Below are 21,289 nucleotides of genomic sequence, written 5' to 3'. Positions count from 1 at the left end.
TGTATTTACTAAAAAGTAAAGGCTCTCAAATGAGTACTTCATATAAATCTTAAAATCTAAATGCCTCTTACTGCCTTTTAATGTGTGCCTTTAAGGTAATCTCTTGTAGAATATTTCGTATTAATATACCTTATTAATTTAAATGTTGGATTTACATATTTAAATTGAATGGTTTTTTTTATTTGAATATGTAAATTGAGTGTTTAATTTGACAAAAAAACATATTCATAATTATATAAATAATTGAAGTAAAGCATGCCTTTCTAATAAATACATGTTCTTATATGAATTTTCTAAATGTGTATTTTATATTGCAATGTGGAGTATTTTTTGTTTTAAAATATATTTTTTAAGATTTTTTATATTTAGAATTAAACATGAAAATCATTGAAAGATATAAAAAATATATATTAATTTAATATTTTTTAAAAATAAATGTATTTTTAAAAAGTACATGGATGATGTTGAATAGCCAAAAGTAAACTTAACGTCCTGTCTGCTGATAATGTTATAAAGTGTTCTATTCATGACGCGGTTTACTGCCAAGTGTCGGTGAAAGGGACTGGATACCCGGTCACCTAGGTTGATTTTCCATTAATTAACAGCCTAAAACCAATCACTCTCTGATTAATATTTAAAAAAGCCATTTAATTATTGTGTTAATTTTTCTCGCCCCAGTAGGGACCATTTCTACCTGTTTCAAACGTAGTCAAAACGGTGGAAGTGGTCAAACATCCGAAGGTCTGATTTGATTTTACGTTGCGGTCAAAATACTGTTAGTTTAAAATTTAATTTTTTATTTAAAATTAATATTTTAAAACTATTTTTCCAACGTTAAAAATAATTTTAATTTTTTTTAAATGTTTTTAAAAAACACTTTAAAATAAAATCTCATCAGGCTTTTAAACCTTGGAGACAAGGGGTCAAAGATCACGTGTGAAATCAAACCATGGTTAGGAAAAAGTTGACAAAACGTGACGTTTGGGAAGGAAAAAAAACAGTGGGGGTATGATTATGAGTCGGGTCAAATGCTTCTTTGGTTTGCAGAAGCAGCAAAGGCTTCTTCCTTCTTTGGTTTCTTACAGCTGTGTTCTGTGAAGAAAACAAGCTTCGAATCCTGACGAGTGGATAACTGGTTCACCTAATTTTTGATAAAAAGTAATCAATTCCCAGTCATTATTAATAATTAGGAGGTGAAATCTTGTTATTTTCACCAACTTTCTTTTACCTTTTCGTGGTCTGCCCATGTACGACAATTGAATTAAGTGTTCAATGAATTAAGTTGTATTCAAACTCAAACACGATTGCTTCGTTCAATCCCTTTGTTTTTCTAGAAGTGAAATGTGCTTCATTCACACTCGAGCACTATTTAATCAAGTCAATTCTAATAATTTTTATTTTAAATAAATTTGGGATGAACATATAAATTTATGATCTTAGATCAAAGCCGTAACTAACCTGGTAACTCTAGTTGGGAAGTTATTATTTTCTTACAAAAAAATAAATAAATAAAGTGTTTTTCTAAAATAGGATGAATAGATAAATTTGTGACATGTACGTATTTTCCTAGTAGTGGTGAAATGTGTTATCTAACCATGTTGATTCTAGTAATTTTTATTTTTATTTTAAAAAAAATATTACTTTTTGAATAAATTTAAATTTAAAAACTCAGATCAAATCCATAACTAACTTGGAAACTCTAGTTGCGATGATGGAAGTTATTATTTTCTTACAAAAATAAATAAATAAATAAATAAATAAAGTGTTTTTGATAAATGATAAAATAAATAGAATAAATCAAATAATGAGAAAGAAGGGGATTACGAGCAAAGACCAAAGCATTAATTTAAAAAACAAGCGACCTTCAAAAGATCAAGGACAAAACTAGTTAATTTTCATGCGATACCATGTTGTCCCACAAGATGGAATGATAATTGAGCACGTGATGTGTTAATTGTTGGGTCACGTGATTTAACGGGTAACCTAACAAAAACCAAAAAGAGTTAAACCGGCCAAAGCTCAAACTTCAAAGGCGTGTACTACGACTATCAAGTCAAGCAAATGTCGGGACAGCTGGATCCTAGCTGTCTTCACCTCTTTCTCTAAGCCCAATGTGATGTCATCACTCACGACCTTTTTACTTCTTTCTGAATCTAATGCACCGTCGTCACCGTCTTATTCCCATACCGTACACAAGGACGGTTTCCGCGTACACTGGCAGCAGCCGGTTGACCATGTGGATACACTATGTTTAATCTCATAAGTGCCCCGGGGCCTTGAATGAGGCGGTGAGAGGAAAAAAAAAAAAAAACTGATAAAAAATAATTTTAAATTCACAGGTGCCCCCAGGGCTTTCGATATGTTGCCGTATGAGTAGGATTTTAAGTTAAATCTCAAAAGAAAAAAAATAATTATGGCATGCATAAATTTTTTAATTAAAAATTAAAAAGATGATGTTTATATTTTATAAAATAAATTAAAAATATATGAACCGGTAAATAAATAGGTGACATGTAGCCTAGTAAATAGCTTTTTGATCATCTTCGATGACCAGAAAATAATGGTCAAAGTATTAAAATTTAAAAATTTATTTTTTAACTTATATTTACTTGAAAATACATGAAAAAACCCATATAAACCTTAATTAATAAATTTTCAACCCTAAAACACTCTTTAATCACTAAAAAAACAAAAAATAAATGAATAAAAAATCTTAATGGAACCCAATCTTATTTTTCTAGCATGGTTATAACTAAACATCATCTTCATTGATTTTCTCTCAAGAAAGCAAATTCATTGGCACAAAGATTATAGTTTTGGTGGCCAGAATGTGACCTTTCAAGCATTTCTCTCTCAAATCTTTTATTTATTTTACCTTATATGCTAATCTATATTGCTAGTAACAAAGGATTTTGGTTTCATAAATGCATCATATAGATACAACTAATATATATGAGAAAAAAAATAGGTAACAAATTACACTAATCTCTTCGGAGCTTTATAAAACTAAAGAAATATTAAAAGATAAAAATGTTGCCACCAATGTCTTCACCAATAGCAAGAATGACCCAGTACCCGAAAATATTTTCCTTCTCTATGAAGCAAGTTGAAAGACTGGGTGGATAAATACCTCAATCACAAGTAAGAATAAATAGATCACAAGTCTTGAACTTCACACACAACCATTAAAGGTGTCGCGCCTTGCGCGCAACATCAAGCAACAACGGGTCTGTTGACATGACCAAAGAGTTGATTTCTTCTTCCAAGTGTAGGAGTATCAAAGTAATAAATAACTCGGCAACATTAGGGTCGAACCACAGGGAAGTTAACTGTATAAACTACAAATAAAGAAATAGATAATAACAGAAAAGAAGTTGAAGAGAGCTTTGAGATGTAGTATTGATATAAGGATTAAACAAGGATAAAATAATTGTCAAGGTTAGAGGATCTACTAATGGTATTTCAAACAAGTATAGTATAAACTCATTTTATTACTCAACTGGAAACCACACACAAAGGAGGTTTCAATCGGATTATAAATTGTTAACATGATTACATTAGTTATCTTATTCGAATAATGCTAATACTTGTAAATGTTGTCAGGTATTCATGATTATAACTTATGTTAATAACAAATCAAGTTCCTTTCATAGCACATGTGTCGGTTATACCATACGGTTGGGCTATGAAAGTGCCAAGTATTTGTTGTATCAAGGGTTATACAAAATAAATCTAGATTAACCATTTAACAAACAAAGTATTAAAAGTGAACAAGATAACAAATATAAAACATGTTAGTATTAAACATTAAAGTCCATGTTGAGTTTATACTATACTTATTCTTACACCATTAGTGTAACCTTTTCACCTTGACATAATAAACTTAATTAAACATAATGAAAGAGAGAAACATAAATAAACATGATAAGAACATAAATAAGATAAAAGTTAACTAAGTAAAGGAAACGAAATAAAAAGCATAAACAAGAGATTAATATAAGCAAACTTAAGCATTACAAAAATATAAAGAGAGAGAGAGCAAGATCATGATCTTGATCTGAAAACCAAGATGCCTAAATGCATGGCAACCTCCTTTTATAGGCCAAAATTTGGAACTATTGATTTGATGACTAATTGTTGAGTGGGTGACCACATCCTGACATGGTGACAATCCTTATTTTCTTGTCTGAACAAAGCGTCATTGCTAACGTCAGAATTTGAACAAATTGTCTTCATGAAAGTTCTACGAAATTGTCTTAATTTTCTAACAAAACAAGAAGCAGTGCATTTTGACTTCTAAAAATCGAGATATGGATTGAACACTGAACATTGTTTGGGCTGCAGGACAGATTCTGACTTCTCCGTTGTTGCTACAATTTGAACTCGAAAACGGTTTTTTTTGAATCTTAGACTCTTCATGAAAGTTTTAGGCCTATGTCTTAGCTTTCCATACATGTAAACCAGATCTAAATCCAAGTTCTATAGCTCCGGTTATGATCCAATAACCGAATGGTGTTCCAGTTTGGACTGAACTGACATCTATTCTCTTAGCTTATCCCTCTCTTTGTCTTCTCAATTTCAGTAGTTAAACTCATCAATCAATCCTTTCATTTATGTGATAGGCCTGCATTTAAGATGAATATTTATCATAAATTAAAGGTATCTTATATTATTAAACATGTTATTATAAAATATGCTCTAGTTAAGGAGTTACTGATACTTCAAGTGCAAAATGATGATATAAAACCTTGATAAAAATACACTTTTAAGTACTAATCACACCCCTCAACCAGCTTATTACTAGTCCTTAGTAATTAAAGTGGTAAAATAGAAAAACAATAAGCAAGTTCTATAAAGTAAGGCATTAATCATTTAACTTTCATTAATCTATTTAGATAAACAAACTCTTATTAAATTTATATATCTGCTCAATACCTTTTAAATAAAATATTAATAAAACTTCATTTTTATGTACTTAATGTATGAAAACATAAATGATGGGGCTTTTATTGGAAGAAAACAATATTTTGTTCTAATGTTTAAGGTTAACTTTCTTGAGTTGAGATTATTATCTCTCTCTTTTTTTTCTTTTTTAATATATATATATATATATATATATATATATATATATATATATATACATATAACTTAAAATACAATGCATCTTTAACCCATATAACGAGCTTTCGACTAATGACTCCCAGACCAGCTGGTCTTAGGGCATTAGGTGTTGAGACACCCCTGCGAGCTTAGTAACTCGGGTTGCAGATACTAATACGTAGATAGTGCAATGTTTGATTTCCTTAACCTTTTCTCCTTAATTCATGTAACAAGCTTTGGGCCAATAACTCCCAAGTCAGTTGGCTTTAGGGTATTAGGTGTTAAAACACCCATCCGGGCTTAATTGCTTAGGTTAGGGAGGCTACGAAACCAAACTTATCTATGTTTTTTTTCTTATCATCAATATCATCAATTTGTTTGTTTGTTTTTTACAAATTATATACTATCTCTTTTCCTTAGTTGTTACATTTAACAAAATAACATAAATAATGTAATAATCTAATGTGCAACCTATAATCATATGTTAAAGTGTGTGTGTGAAAATAAAGGTTTAAGAATACTTGTTAAATGAGTATATGAGCAGAATCAAGTGATATCAATGCGAGAGTTTGTAAACCTGAATATTTCAAGAAGTATTCTGATAGACCTTGATAATAATATTTACTAAGATGCGTCTCAAGAGTCAATAAAATTCCTCTTTACTCTGCCACCCTAATAACAATTTTGTCAAATGGTTTTAATAATAGCCAAAACAGTTAGTAAGTTAGTTTTTTTTTTATGTAAACTACTACTCTCTCCACCAAATCAAAATGAGACATTGTCCTCAATGTCCTAAGGTAAAAAGATAAAGTATAGAAGACATCACTTGAAACAATGAACATTGACAAACCTGAAACACATTAAAACAAATATAAGAAATAACAAAACAAAATAAAATGCTATTAATAAAACCAAAGGACACAAGGTTTTACAAATGAAGGCCCAAATCCAATCTAAGCTTTTTACGGCTTTCCATAGTTGACCAATTTATGCGACTCATGGAGGGATCAAGTACATGGATGAAAGATTGTAATTGGTCAATCAATTGTGTAGTAGTAGCAGTAGAGATTATGATTTGTCATACCGAAGATGTTAGAAATTCCTATTCCACAGCTTGATCAAGAAAAGACAACAAATTATCATAAAAACCATTAACATTTAACAAACCTATAAGTTTATGGTGAATGTGCAGTTGAGTCCAAGAGGAAATATGAAAGATCTCTTCTAATGTTCCCAGACCACTTGACCAATATGATTTGCTGATTCTAAAAACTCATTTTCTTTCCAATGACTGGATCCACCGAAAACACAAATTTTTCTTATGTGATGACTTGAGGAACCTGTTATTTATACACACTTCTATATCTGTTGAATGTATGGGTTGAGTAGAAATGAAAGGAAAGAAGAGAAGATTTTATAGATAAGAAATTAAAAATGAAATCATACAATATATATGTAGGCTAGCTGGAGTCTCTCTCTCTCTCTCTCTATTATTATTATTATTTTGAAAAAGCATGTGTATGTATAAGTAGTTGTGATTGTGGCTCACATCTTCTCTTGGTTTTACATCCAAGAATGGCTTAAACGTCCTCTATTAGTCGGGGATAGGCTTCCCATCCAGTTTTCTTAAAAACTAGCAAACAAGGTCTTTTATAGTCAGATTCCCAAGACTATGTCGAGCATGTTCTTTATGAAAAATTGTTTATAAATCATGAATTGCATCTTCATCAGGATACGTGTCAAAAGTCAATAGAAGATTATCTAAAGATTCCTTATATTTTGAAATAAATCCTAATTTTTGACAATTTTCACAAGCTTTGCAAAACATATGTGTGTCTTTAAACATGGTGGGCTAGTAGAATCCATATTGTAAGATTTTTGTAGTTATCTTTTTTTACTAGAAATGACTCCCATATGCCTCAAAATGACAAAGTTTAATGACATTACTTACCTCATTGTCGGGAATACATCTTCAAAATATTTGATCATGACAATATTTGAATAAGTAAGGGTCATCCCAATAAAAGTCCTTCACTTCATTCAAAAACTTTCTTTTGTCTTGGGTACTCCAATGAACTGGAAAATCTCCTGAAGAAAGAAAATTGATATTTTTAGTAAACTAAGGCATTAGACTAAAAGAAAGTAAGGATTCGTCAAGAAAGTAATCATCGATTGGTGGGATGTCGGTTGTCGAATCTATTATCAATTTTGATAAATGATTTGCGACAACATTATCGGTGCCTTTCTTGTCCTTGATTTCTTTTTGAGAATAAATCATTTGCAAATCTTCAGATTCATTGAAGTCAGTTTCACTGGAAGTGGTTTGAAATTGACCATGAACTCATTTTTCAATAAAGTTCACTTCTTGTAAATCATTATCATCTCCAGGTTGGATGTAAATGTTGAAAATATTCATCTCCAATGTCATGTTTCTAAAAGATAGCTTCATCAGTCCATTCCTACAATTAATCAATGCATTAGAAGTTGCAAGAAATGGACGTTCTAAAATAACATGACATGAATTACATGCTTTAACAGGTTGTGTGTCCAAGACAATGAAATCCACAAGATGAATGAATTTATCAACTTGTACTAACACATCTTCAATTATTCCTCTAGGCACCTTAACAGATCTATCAGCAAGTAAGAGAGTTACAGAAGTTGGTTTTAACTCACCTAGATTGAGACTTTGAAAAACTGAATATGAAAGTAAATTCATACTAGCTCCAAGATCAAGTAAAGCTCTTTTAATTTTATGTTCTCCAATAAAGCAAGAAATTGTAGGACAACCAGAGTCTTTATATTTCAAAGCATTATTGTTATGAAGAATGACACTTACTTGTTCGGCTAAAAAGGCTTTTTTTTTTCACATTCAGTTTTCTCTTTACAGCGCAAAGATCTTTTAAAAATTTAGCATAAGAAGGTACCTGTTTAATATCATCCAACAAAGGTATATTGATCCTTACCTGTTTGAAAGTTTTAAAGATTTCAGAGTTGTGACTTTTCTTTGTTTGGTCATGGCATGAGGAAATGGAACTACTAGCGGGGAATCAATCTTTTCTTTGCAATGTTCAAATTCAACCGCTTCCTTACCCTCAGAGATTGACTCATTATCTTTCTCATAAGATTCAAGAGTGGGTTTTTCAATAACCTTACCACTACGAAGAGTGATGACTGATTTGACTTGATCCATGTGTTGGCTTCCGGAACTACTTGCATTTGCATTGTATTGACCATTTGGATTTTATTGTGGTTGAGATGAAAACTTACCTTTCTATTGAAAACTAAGAGCAGATGTGAATTTTGTAAGAACATCTTTTAGATCTGCTATAGTTTGAGCATTTTGAGTATTGATTGTCTCCTGCTTTTTAATGAATGCATGCAATATTTCCTTAAGATTTCTTCTAGGAGGTGGAGCATAAGGAGGTGCATATCCATGAAAATTTTAGAAATTATGGTGTGTTTGAAATGGTGGCTGTGAAGTTTGTGCATCACTCTTCCAATTGAAATTTGGGTGATTTCTTCAACCATGGATAAACGTTTGTGAGTATGGGTTATGATTGAGCCTTTGGAAACTGTTTGAAGCATGAGCTTGTTCATGGAGGCATTCCTTGAAAGAAGGCAAAGTTGGACAGTCACTGGTTGAGTGTTTATTGGTTTCACAGATTTGACACACAATTCTTGAACAGATTTTAATTGACCACTCTTTTTCAATTCTAGTGCTTTGAATTTTTTAGCTAAAGATGCAAATTTAGCTTAGAGGTTATGATCTTCCCTAAGGTTGTATATTCCTCTACTAGATATATGAGGTTGAGTTTTACTTGGTGCCTCATAAGTGCCTGTAGTGTCCTAATTTTGAGCATTTTCAGCTAGGAAGTCTAGGTACTCCATTGCCTCATTAGGGTCTTTATCTTTAAAAGTTTCATTGCATATTAATTCCACAATTTGTTTATCTTTAGGTGTTAATCCTTTATAAAAATGTGAAACCAATCTCCATGTTTCAAAACCATGACGAGGGCAAGTATTAAGCAAGTCTCGATACTTATCCTAACATTGATAAAATGTTTCTCCTGGTTTTTGAGTGAAAGTGGTGATTTTTCTTTTGAAAGAGTTTGTTCTGTGAGATGGAAAAAACTTCTTTAAAAATTGTTATTGCATTTCATCCCAAGCACGAATGGATCTTGACTTAAGATTTTGCAGCCATGTTTTAGCTTTATCTTTTAATGAAAAAGGAAAAAGCTTTAATCTGATGGTGTTCAGGCTACAATTTAAGTCATTATAGGTGTTGCAGACCTCCTCAAATTCTCTCAAATGTAAGTATGGATTTTCTAAATCTAAGCCATGAAAAGAACGTAAAAGTTGAATGATGTCTGACTTAAAATTAAAATGAGATGCATCAAGGGGGAAAATTATGCATGAAGGTGCACTTGTTCTTGTGGGATTCATGTAATCTCTAAGTGTTTTGACACGATTATTCTTATTATGAAGCGACTGGTTATCTTCTTCGGCCATATTTTCTGAAAATGATGAGGATACTTTACAAAGTTTATCACTTAATGTACATGACCAAACTCTCATGCATGTGTAGGAAGAGAATAAAAGGAAGAAAAGAAAAGAAAAGAAAAGGAAACAAAACAAATAAAAGTTAGATAAAATGAAAGGTGAAAAGAGAAAATAAAATAAATATTATAATTTATATAAGAATTTACCTCCCCGGCAACGGCGCCAAAAACTTAACACGACCGAAGAGTTGTTGTCTTCTCCCAAGTGTAGGAGTGTCGAAGTAATAAATAACCCGACAAGACCGGGGTCGAACCAGAGGGAGGTTAACTGTATAAACTACAAATAAAGAAATAGAAAATAACAGAAAAAAAAGTTGAAGAGAGCTTTGAGATGTGGTATTGATATAAAGATTAAATAAGGATAAAATAATTGTCAAGGTTAGAGAATCCACTAATGGTATTTCAAACATGTATAGTATAAATTCTTTTTATTACTCAACTAGAAACCACACACAAAGGAGGTTCCAATCGTATTATAAATTATTAACATGATTATATTTCTTATCTTATTCGAATAATGCTAATACTTGTAAATAATGTCAGGTATTCATGATTATAACTTAAGTTAACAACAAATCAAGTTACTTTCATAGCACATGTGTCGGTTATACCATATGGTTGGGCTATGAAAGTGCCAAGTATTTGTTGTATCAAGAGTTATACAACATAAATCTAGATTAACCATTTAACAAGCAAAGTATTAAAAGTGATCAAGATAACAAATATAAAGCATGTTAGTATCAAACATTAAAGTTCATGTTAAGTTTATACTATATTTATTCCTATACCATTAGTGTAACCTTTTTACCTTGACATAATAAACTTAGCTAAACATAATGAAAGAGAGAAACATAAATAAATAAGATAAGAACATAAATAAAAAATAAGTTAATTAAGTAAAGGAAAGGAAATGAAAAGCATAAACAAGATATTAATATAAACAAAACTTAAGCATTACAAAAATATAAAGAGAGAGAGCAAGATCATGATCTTGATATGAAAACCAAGATGTCTAAATGCATGACAAATACCTCCTTTTATAGGCTAAAATTTAGAACTATTGATTTGTTGACTAATTGTTGAGTGGGTGGCCGCATCTTAACTTGGTGACAATCCTTATCTTCTTGTCTGAACAAAACGTCATTGCTAACGTCAGAATTTGAACAGATTATTTTCATGAAAGTTCTAGGAAATTGTCTCAACTTTTCAACAAAAAAATAATCAGTGCTTTTAGACTTATAGAGCTCGAGATATAAGCTGAACATTGAATAGTGTCTGGGTTGCAGGATAGATTTCGACTTCTCCGTTGTTGCTATAATTTGAACTCGAAAATGACCTTTTTGAATCTTGGACTCGCATGAAAGATTTAGACCTATGTCTTAGCTTTCCATACATATAAACTAGACCTAAATCTAAGTTCTAGAACTCCAATTATGATCCAATAATCGAATGGTGTTCTAGTTTGGACTGAACCGACATCTCTTTTCTAAGCTTAGGCCTCTCTTTGTCTTCTCAATTTCAGTAGTTAAACTCATCAATCAATCCTTTCATTTATGTGATAGGCCTGCATTTAAGATGAATATTTACCATAAATTAAATGTATCTTATATTATTAGACATGTTATTATAAAACATGCTCTAGTTAAAGAGTTATTGATACTTCAAGTGCAAAATGATGATCTAAAACCTTGATAAAAATGCATTTTTAAGTACTAATCATCTGCCTCCTCAGAGGATGTCTGAAAAGGGTTTTGAATATAATCATGAAATTATGATTATAAAGTTCAGGAGTCACAACTTAATATTATGGTTACTAGAAAATCTATGATCCATGAGAGTTCGGGAAAAGGGACTGGTTATACAAGGGGAAGACGCATCACCCCCAGTGCACCGTAACTAAGGTAAATTGCATTGTTGTTTGATTATTTTTCTTGGTCATGTTTTTGTTCCTTGATTATTTCTAAGGTTCAAGGTGGATCTTCATTCGTGAGAAAATCTCCACCTTATTCGGTTAAAGCCTAATTGTTCTAAAGCTCAAATTATAGTATCATATTTATTTCATAAATATAACTAATTCATATTGTTTCGAACATAATAATTTTTATGGGTTTTTTATATTTTAGTCAAACCTTAATGAATAATCACAAATTGGTTACGATATCTTTTTTTGCATTTTTAAAATATGATAAAAATGATTTTATCTCCTTTTTAGAAAATATACATGAAAAAACTTTTAGGATTAACCATATATATGAAAACAAAACATTTTTTAAGAGGAAATTAATTTAGAATTTTTTGAATTTTTAATTTTTTTAAAAAGAAAAGTTTTGGAGAAAACCGGGTATTTAAATATTGAATATGTATCTTACAGTGTAAATATATAGTTCAATATTATGCAAAATTATTGGTAAAACATGCGAGAAAATAAAAAATATTTTGAAAGGACTCTTGGAAAACTTTGGAATTTTTATTATTATTATATAATATTATATTATTATTTAGGCTGGACCTAGCCATGTTGGGTTGGGCCAACAGGTGGACCACCAGACCTGGCCTCTCTGTTTTTTTTATTTAAGTGGGCTAGACCTAACCCAGTCTAGCCATTTAGGCTGGGCTGAAATGAGTCCAGCCTAGCTAGACTAGGTTGATTGCCAACCCAACAACCTCTTTTTTTTTAGTGGACCCGACCTAGTCATATGAGTTGGGTTGAAATGGGCTCAGCCCATCACTGTATGGTCATTGGCTTAGCTAAGTGACCATGATAATTAAATCTTACGCTGCATATATAAAAAATTTCATGTTCTGTATGCAGCAACTATGGTTGCAACATGGAGAGGAGAGAATTACCTAGCATCGAGGTGCCTAGTTGGTCGTGACAGGAGGCTAGCATGAGGTTAGTGGCGGCATTGATGGAGGAGTTGGCAGCTGATGTCAGTTGCTGAAGGAGAGGAAACCTACGGTAGAGAGGAAGAAGGAGAGATTGGCGGTGGTGGTTCTTATCGCCAGCAAGGAGATGGGTTGGTAAAGGATGTTATGTTATAGTTGTTTATGGTGGTTCTGAGGTTTTGGTGGCTGAAGAGGTGGTGAGGAGAGAGGAGAAAGACTATAATGACACAAAAAATAGGGGGAGGGCTGATTTTTCTCCCATTTCGACCTCAGATTTCTCTTTACTTAGGGTATGAAATCCACTCTTATTTATAAAGGGTGGAAGATGTATGTTTTATCGTTACTGTTGCCGAATCTTGACCCTTAATTCAAATCAAAATGATCATAACTGTTGGTTCAAAGTTGTCATCATCAAATGTCAGATTTTGACAACTCAAGGTTACCTGAGTTAGCTTCTTTAAGGCAACACCATAATGCATGTGGTGTCAATCGGCTGGATAGGACCATACCGGGGTGTAGTCAAATATCAGGCCATCATTTTGGTATATGTTTTGTTAAATTTGGTGAAGAGACAAAGCATTAAATACTCCTGAAAAGTAGCTCCTTTAGCAAACTTTTCAGACAAAATGAAGAAGAAGATGAACAATAACCAAAACAACGTTGTTTTGGTTAAATTCAATTTAATTCTTTGATTTATGATTTCTCTCAATTACACCCCTGATTGGCTTTAAATTTTTAATTTTGTGCAATTTTACTCCTGTCAAATTTCAACATCACCCCTGAAGTTTGACACAAATTTTTTTTGTCATTGGTCTCTGATTTATACAATTTGACCCTCAATTGACCATTAAACTCTCAATTCTCTTCAATTTCATCCTTAATTCCAATCAATTAGGTCCCCAGGTTTCGACATCTTTTGCAAAATAGTCATTGGCTATGAATTTCTTCAATTTAGCCTTTAATCGACCCCAAACTTTTAATTTCTTGTGATTTTACCCCTGATTTCAACTAATTGACTTTGTAAAAATTAAATTTGATTTTCTAAAATTCCAATCTTCTCAATTAAGCTCAAATTGGGCTCCCAAACTTAATTTTTCACTAATTAAGCTCATAATAAAATTAATTTGACCTATTTAAAGTATAATTAAGTCCTTGCACGTAATTAAATCATTTAATTAGACCCAAATTAATTTTTAAACATAATTAAACTTTTAATTTGGCCCATAATTAAATAAAATTGGTCTATTAAAAATCAAATTATGTCCATGAGCTTTATTTTTATGTAGATTCATCCAATAATGATTTAATTTGACCTTTCACTATTATTATTTATTTTTTATTTTTTATAAGGAAGGAAAAAAAGTAAAATTTAGAGAATAACCAAAAAATGAGTTATGACAAAAGGTTTGGCCATGCAATCTCATACATGATCATCAACCACCCAACAATTCCATAAACCACCAACAACTTCTAGATTCATAAAAAACCACCCCATAACTCATAAAACCACTAACAACCACTCAATAATTCCTGGAGCATACAATTTATATTATATTTTTCTACTATTTTTTAATTTACCATATGTTATTTTTTTCCTTCTACATTCTACTAACATAAGTATCAAAGTGTTCTATGTGCCCACATGAGACTTGCTTTCCAGTAAAGCCTATAGACCAGCTCAAAATTGCGATCTTGGAAAGCCTAATTCTTGTATGATGTTTTTAACAACCTCATCGGTGGTGTTATCTATGAGAAAATGAGTAAGAACTAGTTTATTTCCTTTCGACAAAAAGTTTTTTTCATGGCTAATAAAACTCTAAGACATGGAAGAATAACTAATCTCTCTATAATAAGAACTCCCCTAGATCTTCATCAACTCTCTTATCAAGTTTAAATTCTTAACAATGTTGTTCTATCTATATAAGAATATCTTTGCACTCTATCATTCCATCAACATAAAATACAACATACAACTCTATTACATATACTAGGTGCATAGAGACAACTCTAGTTATAAAAAAGGAATATGATTAAATGATGTGTAAAGTAGGAATGATATTCTAACTCTATAAAGGACTCGTTCTCGCTAAAAAGAGTGCTCCTCAATAGACTTGAGTCATAATCGTGGTTGTTTCCATTAATATTTTTCTGACTCTCACTCACATATTCTTTGTAAAAAAAATAAACCTAGATGTGAGATAAGATCAATAACTACATGAGCTAATAAGAATGAATATTACATATACTAGGTGCATAGAGACAACTCTAGTTATAAAAAAGGAAAATGATTAAATGATGTGTAAAGTAGGAATGATATTCTAACTTTATAAAGGACTCGTTCTCGCTAACAAGAGTGCTCCTCAATATACTTAAGTCATAATCATGGTTGTTTCCATCAATATTTTTCTGACTCTCACTCACATGTTCTTTGTAAACAAATAGACCTAGATGTGAGATAAGATCAATAACTACATGAGCTAATACGAATGAAAATCACCACCACCCAAGTGGGAGACTCTTCGTTATGTCATCAGGTATTACACATTCATATCTTCAAAGATTATTTCTTTGCGAAAGCCAACTTAGACAATCATGATGGTCTTACAAATTCTAGGGAGTACATATAAAATATGAGAAACATTTTAGAGCTTGTAATGCAAAAGAATGATTATGTGTGAAAAATGATACCTATGACATTCCATGGATCTATTCTGGTGTGGTATCCCAACCTTATGTCTGGCTCCATCTCTTGCTTTATAATATCCATGTTAAGCTCATCTCTCATTTTAGTACTAGTATTCCAACTAAAAAAGAGCATGGTTGAGCTTTTTTCTATTGCTCAACAAGAAGATGAAAGTGCTAGAGTATATATCTAGAGCTTTAACAAGGAAATGATAAAACATTTAAGATCTACTTGAACCCATTATCATTGAAGCCCTGATCAGTGAAGCCTATACTACTCTTTATAGGAAAGCTTATATATTCTATTTGACTTGACTCTCCTTGATGTAAAATAGGTGATAAATAACCATATTCATGTAGAATAAAAAGTATGACAAGAAAGGGACACTTTTATTTCCAAAATATACACAGTTCCATCAGTCTCTCACTATGGCATCTAAAAGGAACATTAAGAGATCTACTAGTTCATGTGTCAAGCTGTTTATTGTTATTCAAGGAAATGATCTCATATGATATCCACCTCTAATGAAGAGTGACACAAACTTAAAGAACTGTAACAAGTCTGTCACTTTCACCATGATCATGGTCATGACACTAAGAAATGCCATGCCTTGAAAAAGAAGATTGAAATATTGATCTCCAGGAGATACCCTTAATAATTTTTTAAGAAACATGGAAAAATCCCTATAATCCGTTATCTTTTAAACTTTTGAATAAAAGTAATAATGTTTTTCCATGTCTCTAAAATCTCCATGTATCTAATTATATCCCCATGTCTTTAACAAAAAATCTCCATGTATCTAATTATATCCCCATGTCTTTAACAAAAAAATCTTCATATCTTTAATGAAAAATCTGTCTCTAAATGAATTCTTTATACGTGCCTCTAATGTCTTTAACAAAACTCTTCATAACAAGATCTCTAGTGAAGTCTTCATGTTTTTATACAATATCTTTTTACACAATGCTTTCATAAAAACAAAAATCTCTATTTTTCTAGTAATAATGTTCTCTATTATAAATTAAAAACGTAAAACTAATTAAATTCTCATTTTGGGCAATGCCTGAATGACTAGAAACCTAGCATTTTAGGCCCTAACTTGATTCTAACTCATCTCAATTTGTCTAATTTTGCCTTGGCACACACTTCTATATATTTTTAAGTTCCTAGGAGTCGCGTATATAGTTTTATATACACACAATACTTTTTTGACACAATGCAATGTGCCTACCTTATATAAATTAAGACTTTTAAAATTCATGGGAAAATATTAAAAATGGATCTACCACCTATTTTTTAAGAAAACTAAGAATTTTAAAAAATAAATTGATTCTAAACATTTGAATAGGCGGTATGTTATGCTTAAAGAAAGATAATCATCAACCTTACAATATCCTTTCCGAGAAAAGGTTATCCTAGTTTTGTGTTTTCTTCTAAATTCATTTCATCCATGCCATTATTTGTCTAAATATTTTCCAAGCTTATTCACAAGTTATTTATTATTGATCAATGTTTATTTGAATAAGCATCAAACCTTGAATTAAGAGTCTCACAACTTGATGATTTGTTTTTATGTTTTTAGTAAAAAATATCTCACTAAGCCTACAACAGTTCCTAAAACTAGGAGACTCATCAACCTAACCGTTTAAAAAACTTAAACAAAAATTGATGAACTTGTCAACGTTTTGAACTCATTTTAAGTCTAAGCATCAAGTGTTAGGTCCATTTTAGTCCCTAAAACTAGGATACTCATCAACCTAACCGTCTAAAAAGCTTAAACAAAACTTGATGAAAACTCATCTATATATTTTTTTTTAAACTCATTTTAAGTTTAAAAACCAATTCTTGTGTTCATGTCGTTCTTAAAATTAGGAGACTCAATAACCTAAACAAGAAGACTCATTGAAAGGATAAAAATTGTGAAATAGGCATGAATTGTATCAAGAACATATTTTCCTTGGAAATCTTATAGCTTTTATATTAAAAAAAAACAATAAGAAAAACTATCGACGTAAGGGTCAAAATTAAAATACAAAAAAACTTGTTAAAAGGTTAAAAATCACAAATGGCTAGGAATTGGTTGAATTGCATGGAGAACACATTTTACTTGGAAATTTTCATATTTTTGCAATTTTTTTTATATTTTAAAACAAAATAATAGGAAAAGTGATTGAAATGAGGGTCAAAATTGAGCTATAATAAAAACTCATCTAAAGGATAAAATTTTCAAGATGGTTGTGAATTTGTCGAATTGCATTGAGATTATATTTTCCTTGAAATTTTCATATTTTTTCAATTTTTATATTTTTTTTTAAAAAAATATTTTACATTTGGATCAAAATCTAGTTATGACAATTGCCTTCTCTTTACAATGTTTATAATACAAAATCTATGAAAAGGGCTTTTTCTTAGGCTTTGTTTAATAAGCTTGTAAATATAAGGTAATTGCAATAACCTTAAGGGATTTGGTTTTTTTAAACCTTTGTTGGACTCAAAATAAAAACAAAGATTTTTCAAAATTCCTCGTAAGCTCAATATCGAAGTAAGATTGGCGACAACCCTCGTAGGCTTAATATCGCGAAACAAAATATTTGTGAGAGCCATCATAGGTTTAATATCGCATAATGATTTGTGAAAGTAATGTGAGACTCAAAAATAAAATTTTTTTTGCGAGAGCTCTCATAGGCTTAACATCACAAAAAATTTTGCTAGAGCTTTCTAAGACTAACAAATAAAAAGTCAATGAGAGCCTTTATAGACTCATTATCACAAAATGATTTGTGAGAGACATGTGAGACTTAAAAATAACAAGTCTTATGAAAGCTTTTATAAGCTCAATATTAAAAGAAGATTTGTGAAAGCCCTGTAGGCTCAATATCATAGAAATATTTACCAAGAGTTTTATGAAAATAAAAAAAATAAAAAGTATTGAAAAAGCCCTTATAGGCTTAATATCATAAAAGGTTTTGAGAGAGTCTTTATATGCTCAATATTATACTAAGATATGTGAAAGCCTTTATAGGCTCAATATCATAAAAAACAAATTTGCAAAAGCTTTTCAAGACTAAAAAATAAAAAGTCTTATAAGATCCCTTATATGTGTTTGCTAGTGTGGTAGCTTTTGTGGTTGTGGTTTGAAAAAAGTTGTTTTTATAAAAAACACTTTTAGTTGAGGTTGGTTTGATATTTATATATGTTTGATTAAAACTGTGGTTGAAATTAAAGTTGAACAAAAAATAGTTTAATGTGTTTGGTTAAGAATGCTTTTCAATTTGAGATTATAAAATAACTAAAAATGATATATATATATATATATATATATATATATATATATATTGTAGATTTAACTACTGCTATTATATCACGAAATAAATAATACTTTATATAAATTCATCCAACAAGGACTACAATTTTCATGGTTTTTTAAGCGTGCAACAAAATCAGGGTAAAATATCATCACGAACAAAATTAAAATTACGATCAAATTTCGTAAATGCTACACCATCATGCAAGCTCTTTCTAATTGATGCAGTGTCATTAAATAATGTTAAATACTAGTTTTTCAAATAAAACGCAATTAAAAATAAAAAAGGTTTCTTTTACTGAGTTTGACCCAGTCCAATATATTTAGGTTCAAGATGGACCCGGTCCGACCATTAACAATGGATAAGCAGAAGTGCAAAGTGAGTTTTTAATTCACTTTGCAAAGTGAATTAAAAACTCACTTTGCACAGTTCTGCAGAGTGAATTATTCACTCTGCACATAGAGACGAAACGCGAGCAGAAACAACAATTTTTTGTTTTTGTTAAACTTGAGGCACAACCACAAGTATGATGGGTTTCACCCAAAAAAAACTCTGTTTTTTAACCTAATCAAACATCAATATCTGTGGTATATAATCAACCTCACCCGTAGCTGCAGTGCCAAACAGGTACTCAATATTATAGAAGGATTTTCTAGACTTTTATGAGATTCAAAAATAAAAAAAACCTTGCAGGGTTTGAATTTACTAGAGTTTTATTGGACTTAAATTTACCATAGCCTTGATAGGTTTTTTTTTTAAAAAAAAAACTATGAAATCTTTATTGGGTTCAAGATAGAAAGATTGTTGGATTCAAATTTATTGGAATGTGATGATAACCATATATATAAAAGAAATTCGAAGCTTACCTGTGAAAAAATATAGCCATTTCTTTCGATGTTCAAATTGAAAGCTCACATTTTTGCTAATATTTTGACTCTCGACTTACTGACTTGCTCAATCTTACTTGGGTATAATATCTACATGGATACTTTTGCTGATACAACAGCTTCATAAGACCTAATTATTAAGGTTAAATAAGTATGTTAAATAAAATAGAAAATAGAAAAAAGGAAAATATTATATATTTTTAAGGTTTGTTAGAAAAGCTATGGAAGATTTTATTCAGCAAATATGTCTATAAATGAACTAATTAATATTTATTTAAAGTTAAACATCTATTTGTTGAGGAAACCGTGAAAGAGTTATTTCAAAAAAACATGTTATTTTTTTTTATTGAAAATATTCACTTTTATGGAGAAGTTATTGAAGATTCTGTTCATTGCATTAGACCATTAATGAAATACTATGTATTATTAAAAGTAATAAATAAAACTAATTCATTTTTATTAAAAATTAGACACCTATTTTTGAATAAAAATAGGGAAATTTTTTTAAAATATTGTCGAGCTATATAGGTAATTTCAATGTTAAAATAAAAAATTTTAGTCTCAGATTTTAAAAAAATTAATTAAGAATTTTCATATATTTCTAAAGCTTTCTATCCAAGTTATTTTATTTTTTAAATTAAAAAATTTCATTTTACATAGAAATTAATGAAAAAATTTAAGTGAAAAAATCAAAATAGTTTAATGATAAAAATAGTATAAAAACTAATAATTTAATTATAGATTTGGTGTTTGTTATGAAAAGAAATATGGATCCTCGGATACGCAAGCCCATGCGTAAACGGCCTTATACCAAGCCAGATACAATCTGAATGTCGTTGGACCCTATCCAATAGGAGCAGCTCTATTATACTTGAGGTAAAAACCACCTGTTTTATTATTTATATAAACAGTAAAGATGGTTTTTTTTTTGTGGTTTTTTTTTATAATATTTTAGCATGTGGTTGATATTAATTTTGTTACATATAATTCATTAAAAAAAATAGAATTACTAAATATAGTAAAGTCTATGACTTGAATCATGAGTTAAGCTACAAAACCCGTTTAATTTATTAATATATTGTCATCTCGATATTTACAAGAAAAAGATATATTATTTTAAAATTATTTTAAAATTAAATTATATTTTTACTAGATAATTTTTGGATTCACGAAGTCGACTAGATCACACTAAAAATACACACCTTTTCTTTTAATTTCCCGGGAAAACCTTTTTATTTTTGTTCCTAAATAAAAATGTTAACTTTCTTTAAAAATGATTTTTTTTATTAAAAAGATATATTTTAGATGGAATGGAAAGCTTAACTTATATTTTGGAAACTTGAGGAATAAAATTTACAGTAAAATTTGTTTGGGAGCAAAACTGAAACTATTTGTATAATTGAGAGCACAACCACCTGTTTTATTGTTTATATAAACAGTAAAGTGGTTTTTTTTTTCATTTTAATTCTTTATTTTTATTTAGGTTTTTTTATAATGTTTTAGCATTTGTTTGATACTTAACTTTATAATTGTTTATTTTTATTACAATATAATTCAATAAAAAATAATTAAAAAATAGAATTACTAAATCCAGTAAAATCTATGACTTGAATAATGAGTTAAGTTATAAAATTTGTTCAATTCATTAATATGTTGTCATCTTAATATTTATAAGAAAAAAAATATTATTTTAAAATTAAATTATATTTTTATTAGATAATTTTTAGATTTATCGAGTGTACTAGATGACAATAAAAATGCATACCTTTTCTTTTAATTTCCCGGGAAAACCTTTTTTATTTTTGTAAAAAATTGATGTTTATACTTTTTGATAAAAAAAAAATTCAGTTATTCTTTTGTGTCATA

This window comes from Populus nigra, chromosome 12 (assembly GCF_951802175.1).
Source record: "Populus nigra chromosome 12, ddPopNigr1.1, whole genome shotgun sequence".
NCBI classification, from domain to species: Eukaryota; Viridiplantae; Streptophyta; class Magnoliopsida; order Malpighiales; family Salicaceae; genus Populus; species Populus nigra.
The sequence above is the reverse complement of the archived record's forward strand: the minus strand, read 5'-3'. Positions refer to the sequence as shown.